Here is an 8,219-nt window from a genome sequence, read left to right on the forward strand (position 1 = left end):
CATCGTGCAGACTGTTCGAACGTCATTGACCAATGAATTCTTTTTTTTCCAGGAGGACAGAAAAGCTGTTTGGATTAGTATGATATTCACTGTCCCTATTAATGTTCTTAGAGTGTTTTAAGATATTGATTGGTTCTCTATGTTTTCTTAGAGAAACATTGTGTGTTTTGGCGCTGAAGGTTGTTTTGTCATTTGTATTTCGATTTGTGTACCTTTCTGTAATTTCTTTTTTAAGTTATATTTATTGTTATGGAGACAGGCCTGCGTACAAGAGAGTTGATGACCGATTGCTTTTTAGATAAATGGTGGTGGGAGTAGCCATGTAGGTTTCTGCTTATATCAGTGAGTATTTTAAAAAGGTGATGTCCTTATGTGTTATCAGATCTTCTGTAACTTAGAGCGTCCAAGACAGGCAAGTAAAAGCTTGACACCTCCAAGAGCGCCGATGATAAGGACGATCAGTTTAACATAATGTTCTGGGAACAATCGTTGCAACTCCCTTATAAGGTCTCGATACCTCTCTTTCTTTTCATTCTCCTTGGTTATGATGTTTTTATCAGCTGGTGCCGAAAATTCGACAACAAACATGGTTTGCTTCTCGAAGTCAAGAAGAACCATGTCAGGCCTCGAGTGAGCAACAGAAACAATTGTCGAGAATATAAAGTTCCAGTATATGCGGCACATCCCATTCTCGACAATTGACTCAATTTCCCTAGGAGCATTTAGAGGAGCGATATTTAGGTTAATTCCGTAGGAGTGACAGAGATGGTAATAAAGCACTCTTAGTGCGCATTGTGCCTTTGAATGTAGGTCGTTCCCGCGTGAGTTTGACAACTAGATAGTATGTGAGCTAAATGCTCGGGGTGTGCATGGCACGCCCTGCAGCTATCATCGGGAATGTCTTGGCTCAAAATGTGGCAACGGTATGTTAAGGTGGAAATGACCCCGTCTTGGCATGCAAAAATGAAACCCTCTGTACCAGACTTCAATAACCAGAATAATCCTGTTGTGAAGACATTCAAGACTCAATATTCCGCGACCCCCTTGACGGCGTGAGATGTACAGTCGTGGGACGGAAGACTTAAGATGCATGCTTTTGTTCATGTGCATAACCTTTCTTGTCCCGATATCAAGAGATCTGAGCTCGATCTTCGTCCATGGAACTACTCCAAATGAATAGAGTAGTACCGCTACGGCAAGCATGTTTGTTGCAGATACTTTGTTCCTCGCCGACAGTTCGGAAGACCAAATTGGTCGGATGAGACTTTTGTATCTGCTTCGGAGAGTATCCTGTATAGATGTCACATCCTGAATGCGGCTCTGTGGCACGCCCAGGAATGTATAAGTCTCTCCAGCGCAAAGGTGTCATATGGCGCTTCTATCAACGAGCTCAGGATCTTCAGGGATGCCATTAAGTTTTCCTTGCTTTAAATAAACCTTGGCGAATTTGTCTAACCCAAATTCCATTCCAATTTCCTTAATATATCATTCGACAATCCCCAGAGCTACATGCAGTTGCTCTCTGTTTTTAGCATAGATCTTAAGATCGTCCATGTAAAATACATGAGTGACCTTGTACTTTCGATCTGCAGGTTTGCCGCACAAGTACCCGTCGGAATGGCGAAGTGCTAGAGATAGTGGCAATAATGTAAGGCAAAAGTGGGCATTCTTCATCAGGTGTTATGTGGGCATCACACAGCTCCTTGAAGCTATTTATTATAAGCGCGCGAACTTTCGAACCTTGGCGGTAAAATTCCTGCCAGATGTGATGTAGTCAATCACACATTGAATGCGGGACGCGTACTGTCTTGCCCAGCCTATCTTTATGGCAAGTTGATGCATTCGTCTTTTGGTCTTATGGTCAGCCGTTGGTTTTGTTTTACGAATCGCATCGGCCAAAGCTCTCACTGCATTATATATACAATAATTGATAGCGCAGAGGTCGGATTCACCGGAAAGATGTCCACGAAGCTCGTCATCCATTTCAGCCAGATGTTTAGGCTTAAGAGAAACATTGGTGTTCAGCACGGTTTCGCAGACGTTGCTGCGAAAAGTGCGATAGCTCCGGGTGTTTCTCGCCCCACAGAGCATGCAGCCGTGCCATGTAACCCTGTTGACGGGCCACACTCGCATCGTAGCATTCTATCAAGTCGTGATTCAGTCGCTCCGTCCACCCAAAGGTCGCGAGATCACGCTGATCGATCGCATTGAATCCATTTTCATTGGCTCCCCCAGCTCTAGATTGGTCGGCATTGTTGGCCGACCCATTGTCGGGAGCCCTGCGCGTTCTGTTGTTTTGAACCGCACTTACTACAACTATGTTTGGTGTTGTCATTATTGTTCCCGCGAGAAGCTAGGGAAAGGGGATCGTCCATCCTTGTAGAGCCCCGCATTTAAAGATAAGGCTGCGTACTCTGAGAGGTCGCCCGGTATCCCAGAGTCACCGTTCTAGACACCTCACCCAGGTGCCATTCAGCTTTCGGCACGGGTTTCACACCTTCGCTTGGGGGTTAATTCCTTTGGGACCATCCCTGGACAATTGTCCGCGACTGCTTATTTATTTTTGTAACCATATTCAACAGAAACCGTTGGTACAGGGACCCTCTATCCGCAACCCGAGGACGCGTTCAGTGGCTTTGTCATAGGCCCTTCGGTTTGATTCTAGAGGAATCAAAACCGAACCGAATATATACATATATATATAATTACACATCGTCCATTTTTAATCTCATTATTAAATAAACTTATTTTTTAGCAATATCGAACGTTTTATTATTCATTATTTTATTTATGAGTGGGAAATTGATGAAAGCTGAATAAATCTTAATTTACGTGAATCTAATGTACATTTCTCATTGAGAATTCATCCTTTTTGTTTGGATTTTTTTTGTCAATTCAACTATTTTGTTAAGAACTTATCTTTTTTGGTTCGAAGTACTAAGTGATGCATAAAGATAAAAGATGCTCGCATATCTCGCTAAATTCTTTTCGTTTAAAATGCAATCTTATAATTAAAATTATCATTCCCTTTTTTTTTGATCATCTCGTTTCATTTCTTTTCTCGCCCAAATTGTGTAAAATGATAGTTAGTAAACAACGCACAAAAAAATGAACTTTAAATTTATATTTTAAGGATGTACTTGAAAAACCTTAAGTCCCAGAAAGAAGTTGTTATAAAGGATGTTTAAATAACATTAAACCTTTAAGGTATTTTAAATTATTAAGTAATTGCTAATTTGATGTTTTTTTATAACATAAGAAATTTATTTTCTGAAAATTTTACAGTAAATAATAAGCTGAAATGCTTGCAGATATATTATAATAATCCATTTATCGAATGTTTTTATATGGTCGTATAATGGTGAAACTATTCTTCTTACATTCTGAGACTTTAAACCATATAAATAATTTTCCTAGTAAAGTTTTATTTCATACATTTTCACTGATTTATATTTTTATTTTTGTTTATATAGTGGTAATGCAGTTTTAGTATGCATACTTTCATTTTTATTTTATACAAAAAATAAGAATAATCATATCATGATGTACATTTTTGTGTTAAATTTGAATAGTTTACAAATTCAATGCAACAAACAAAAAATACCAATATTACAGTGGTCTGTAGGGAAAGGCGGAGGAAATTGGATATATTAGAATGGTGGCAATAGAATAAAAGCAAGCAACAAAATCTAAATCGAAGAGCTGGAGATTTAACCTCAAACCAAGAATAAAAATAATTAATAAATAACTAAAACAACTAAAATAAATGAATGTTTAAAAAAAGCTAAGCTAGGCCCCAATTTGCTTACATTTGCTATGAGCATCTCAAATACTTGCTAGTCTTTCAAAATCAAAAATCAAATAAATAATTTTCAGTTTAAAAATCGAATTTGAACAAAATGAAATTTTAATTTGGTCTTTTTCTCTTACTTTATGATAATAACAATACAAATAGAAAACAGTGCAATGTTAATTTGTTAATATGTTAATACAATTTTTTTTAACATTACCATTCAGCAAAATAGGTGAATGAATCAAATTTCGTTATTCTTAGATGTTTTTCTTATGGGTTACCTACTTTTCATACTCTATGAAACGATTATCTATTTTCTTTAAAATGTCTTCTGTACAAGTTCCTTCGAAGTGTAAACAATTTTTACGTATATAATAATAATGTTAGCAATATGTGAAATTTTAATAATATTGCAAATAAAAATAGTTATGTAAAAGTCTGTATTTTTAAAATATATTTGTGAAATTTGTTTATTAGCAAATTGCAGATTTGACATTGACATGCGGTTGATCGAACCGAGGTGTGCAGATTTTATGAAATTAACTGAAAATTTAATTGATTTTCAAAAGATAGGTCTTTTTCTTTAAAACTTTATATGTTTCTAGATTTCAAAACTTTTATTAAAAATAAAACTGTTTGGTTAGAATACATCTTTTTAGTTGAGAATTAAAATGCTTTGTTAGAAAACTCATATTTTTGTTCAAAATTCGTCCATTTGGACGTAAATTCAACTTATTTTTTTAAGTCTTCTGGGAGTTCAAAAATTCTAATCTATACAGAACCACTCATTAGAACGCAGAAAAATGCGGACATTGTATTAAAAAATATCCTAAACTTGGTAACTTACTTTTTATACGACACCTTACTAGTCCATAAAAATCCAGATTGCTTGAGCAAATAAACGGTTTTTATAAACATGACTATCATAGCTTTATATCAAATTGGCGCTGTAATAATTATACTCTTGATCACGTGTTGTAATTCTTAATAATTCTGAATCAAAAAAATTTTGGTATTACCAAAATGATAGGATTCATAAAAGTTTATATATATAGCAGGCATTTTCATACCAGTTCCATCTCGAGCTTCTTGAAAATTGGAATATCCGTTCTCCATTATTTTATCGACTGAGAAGATATGAAGATTTTCACTAGAATGCAAATTTTTGTCTTCGCGAGCTTCCTGAATTGTAAACACAAGTGTAATGTATATTATTAAAATTAATATATATCATAAATACGGCAGATATATTTAAAAACAAGTTTACTTAAGAACTTCCAGTGGGAATTGTTATTTTTTAAAGTGTCAAGTTTAAACCTTGAACCTTTTTTTCTGGATAAAACGCTATTTCAGACTAGGCTCAAATGTGTTGTAATATGTTCAAACTGATCACTACTAATGAATTTTTCGTAAGGCTGTCCCATTTTAAGCTCCACCAGGGCCAGAATTTTGGAAGATTTCTAAATTTTAGAGAATGTCTGATGTATTATCAAATCTACTTCACGTCTATTTCACGTTACGCAATTTAAATCAGGAAACAATAAAACTATTTTTGAACTTAATTTATTGTTGTTTAATACGGTGGTCATCAAAATATGGTTAACAAATTCATAGAACTGAAAGTACTTTTTCTTAAGTACACAATAGTAGAAAATGCATATTGTTTAATAAGCGCTTATATTTACCAATCATCACGTCTACTGATGAAACCGGAATTAAGAACGGTATTCCTTTAATTAAAAAATTTTGAAGGGTATGCAAGAGACATGAGAATGAACATTTTTAAATTGAATTCTGAAGGCTCAAACAATTTTTTTTCAATTTTTAGTCGGATTTTAAAATTGTTTGTTATTAATGACAGCATTTTTGTACATTATTTCAGCTGAAATTAAATGATTGTAGAATAAAGTCAACATTCGAGGCCTCGATAGAGATAACGCTGGATCAAAAAAAAATTTGTCAGCACGGATTTCCACCTCTATTTCGTAGTTGTATAAACAAACAATATCTAAGAAAGTAGTATATTATCTTATGCTTTCAGTTTTTTAAGGTATGTCAGAAAATAAGAGTGTTTTTTATATCTGCCGTTTATGATACCGTTTTGCTTCATCATAGAGGAAGCTTTGTAATGGTAACATCTTTAAAAAAAATTTAATTCATTTAATTGAAATTTCTTCAATTCAAAAACGACTAATACAATGTTCTAAGCAATTATACAATTATGTGTGGGATTCGTGTGCGAATTTCATACTTTTTTTTTAAGCAGATAACTTGAACATGGTTTTAGTTAATTTGCTGGAAATCGTAGTGCTTATCTTGACCAATAATATTTTGAAACTGACAAAGGCTTTCTAAAAATATTTATTTATTTTTTTAGCATTTAATAATATTCCAAAAATCGGGTTTTGATAGAAAAACTTTTTTCCTTAACATAATTCAAAGTTAATGCAAGAATACAAAATATTTCTTTCTCAAGAATAAAAAGGATTTGCTGATTTGAAAGAAATCGCTTGATTTAGAATATTGATACATTTTAGTGAACAGTAAACAGTTATGGCAATACACAATATTTAAAAGAATATTTTTTTTAGATTAAAGCCTTTCTCACTAGCATGATTTGAAACTGAATGAATAAAGGCGAATATTCCTTGATTTAAGGCAAATAAATTGACTTTTAATATTAATACACTTTATTGACGAGTAAAGAAGTTATGCTCATTCATTCAAAATTTTTTGACTATAAATTTCCAAAATAAAATAATTCTGACCATATTTGTGAAAAAAAAACCATAAAGCTGAGACAAGAATAGGATGCGACAGAAATTTTCCTTCCCTTATCCAGGTCGAAAAATTACTGTTTCAAATAAAAAATTTCATTTGTCTGATTTGTAATTGTATTTTAGGAACTGTTTGCATTATCTTGTAATTTTTTATTTGCTGTAAATTTCTATTTCCAAACTGATCAAAATGAAAACTTTAGTTTATCTATTATTTCAAATATCACTGAAGCTTCCTCTGTAAGAAAGCAAAATACATTTGCTAATAAAAAGAAAAGTGCTCGTAAAATGAAAACCATATAATCATAAATAAAAACAAAGCGGAAACACTCGAGATAAAATTTACAGCTAGTTTTAATGAAATGTCTTTACAAATTAATATTAAAATTTACTTAAGGGTATGTGATACTTAGAAAATTATCGATTTTACCAGTTTCTGGGTTTTCAGGGTCTTTTCGACAATAATAAATATTTGTCTTGGAAATTTGGAACGTGACAGTGAAATGCTTTCTGGATTTAATCGAAAAAAATTAATTTTGTTAAATTTGAATAATTTTTGGGGTGCTCAGGAATTAGTAGCAAGTTTATTAGTGTTAGATTCCTTCGGCCTTTTCCCTACAATAATAAAGATTTTGTCTTTGAAATCTGTAAAATGATAACGAACATGTTAACGGACGCCTCGGGTTCTAAAAATAGTGCACATACACACAATTTTTATTTAGCCCAATAATTTATTTATTATTATCCATAAAAAAGAGTCCTGGGCCATCCACTACAACATTTTATAGCATCTCCGAATTCAGTTCTAAAATTTTTTTATTTTTCTGGAAAAAATGCCGAGGAAACTGAATCCAATTTACCACACGACGAAGTATTATATGCCCTTAAATTATTCATAATCTGCAAAGGTTCTCTGTAAATTTAAGAGTCTGAGCGTTCAAGAGCTGACCTTTTATTAATATTACCTTTAGTTCGGAATACAAAATTTTTTCCTGACTTCAGACTATTAAATGGAATCGGAAAACTACTTGCAGTCAAACTTTTTTAATTGAGAAATACATAGCCTTCTTTTTTTTGACACGCATTTGTTTAATGTTTTTAAAAGTTTATGTTGATAATGTAGAAAATATGTATAGATGTTAATTTTTTCTTACAAAATTAGACGTGGATGGGCAACCCAATTTACCTAGACAGCCCAATTTACACGGACAACCCAATTTACGTGAACAACCAAATTTACCTGGAGAGCACCATTTGCCTGAAAGATTCATTATGGTCACAATGCATGATCGCTGTATTTATGTTGCACGCAATCAAATTCAATGCGACCCACCTAATATTCCTATATATATGATACTTTACCATATGGTCCCTGCGCGTTATTTTGTTGATATATATATAGAAAACCGACATTTTACTACAACTCTCAGCCGACTACAACTTGGGATGTTTCGACATGATCATGCTAATCATACTCCATTAAACGCTCATGTAAATATAGGAAATGGCGAATTTTATGTAGCTGATCAGTTTGAACCGTATGATTTGAATGCACATCAACATCATTATGCAAACGAAGATTTTCCAGAAAATTATCCAGCCACTAATCACATATACGTAGCGATGCCAGAAGGAATTCACAGGGCGTA

This window comes from Belonocnema kinseyi, chromosome 3 (assembly GCF_010883055.1).
Source record: "Belonocnema kinseyi isolate 2016_QV_RU_SX_M_011 chromosome 3, B_treatae_v1, whole genome shotgun sequence".
NCBI lineage: Eukaryota > Metazoa > Arthropoda > Insecta > Hymenoptera > Cynipidae > Belonocnema > Belonocnema kinseyi.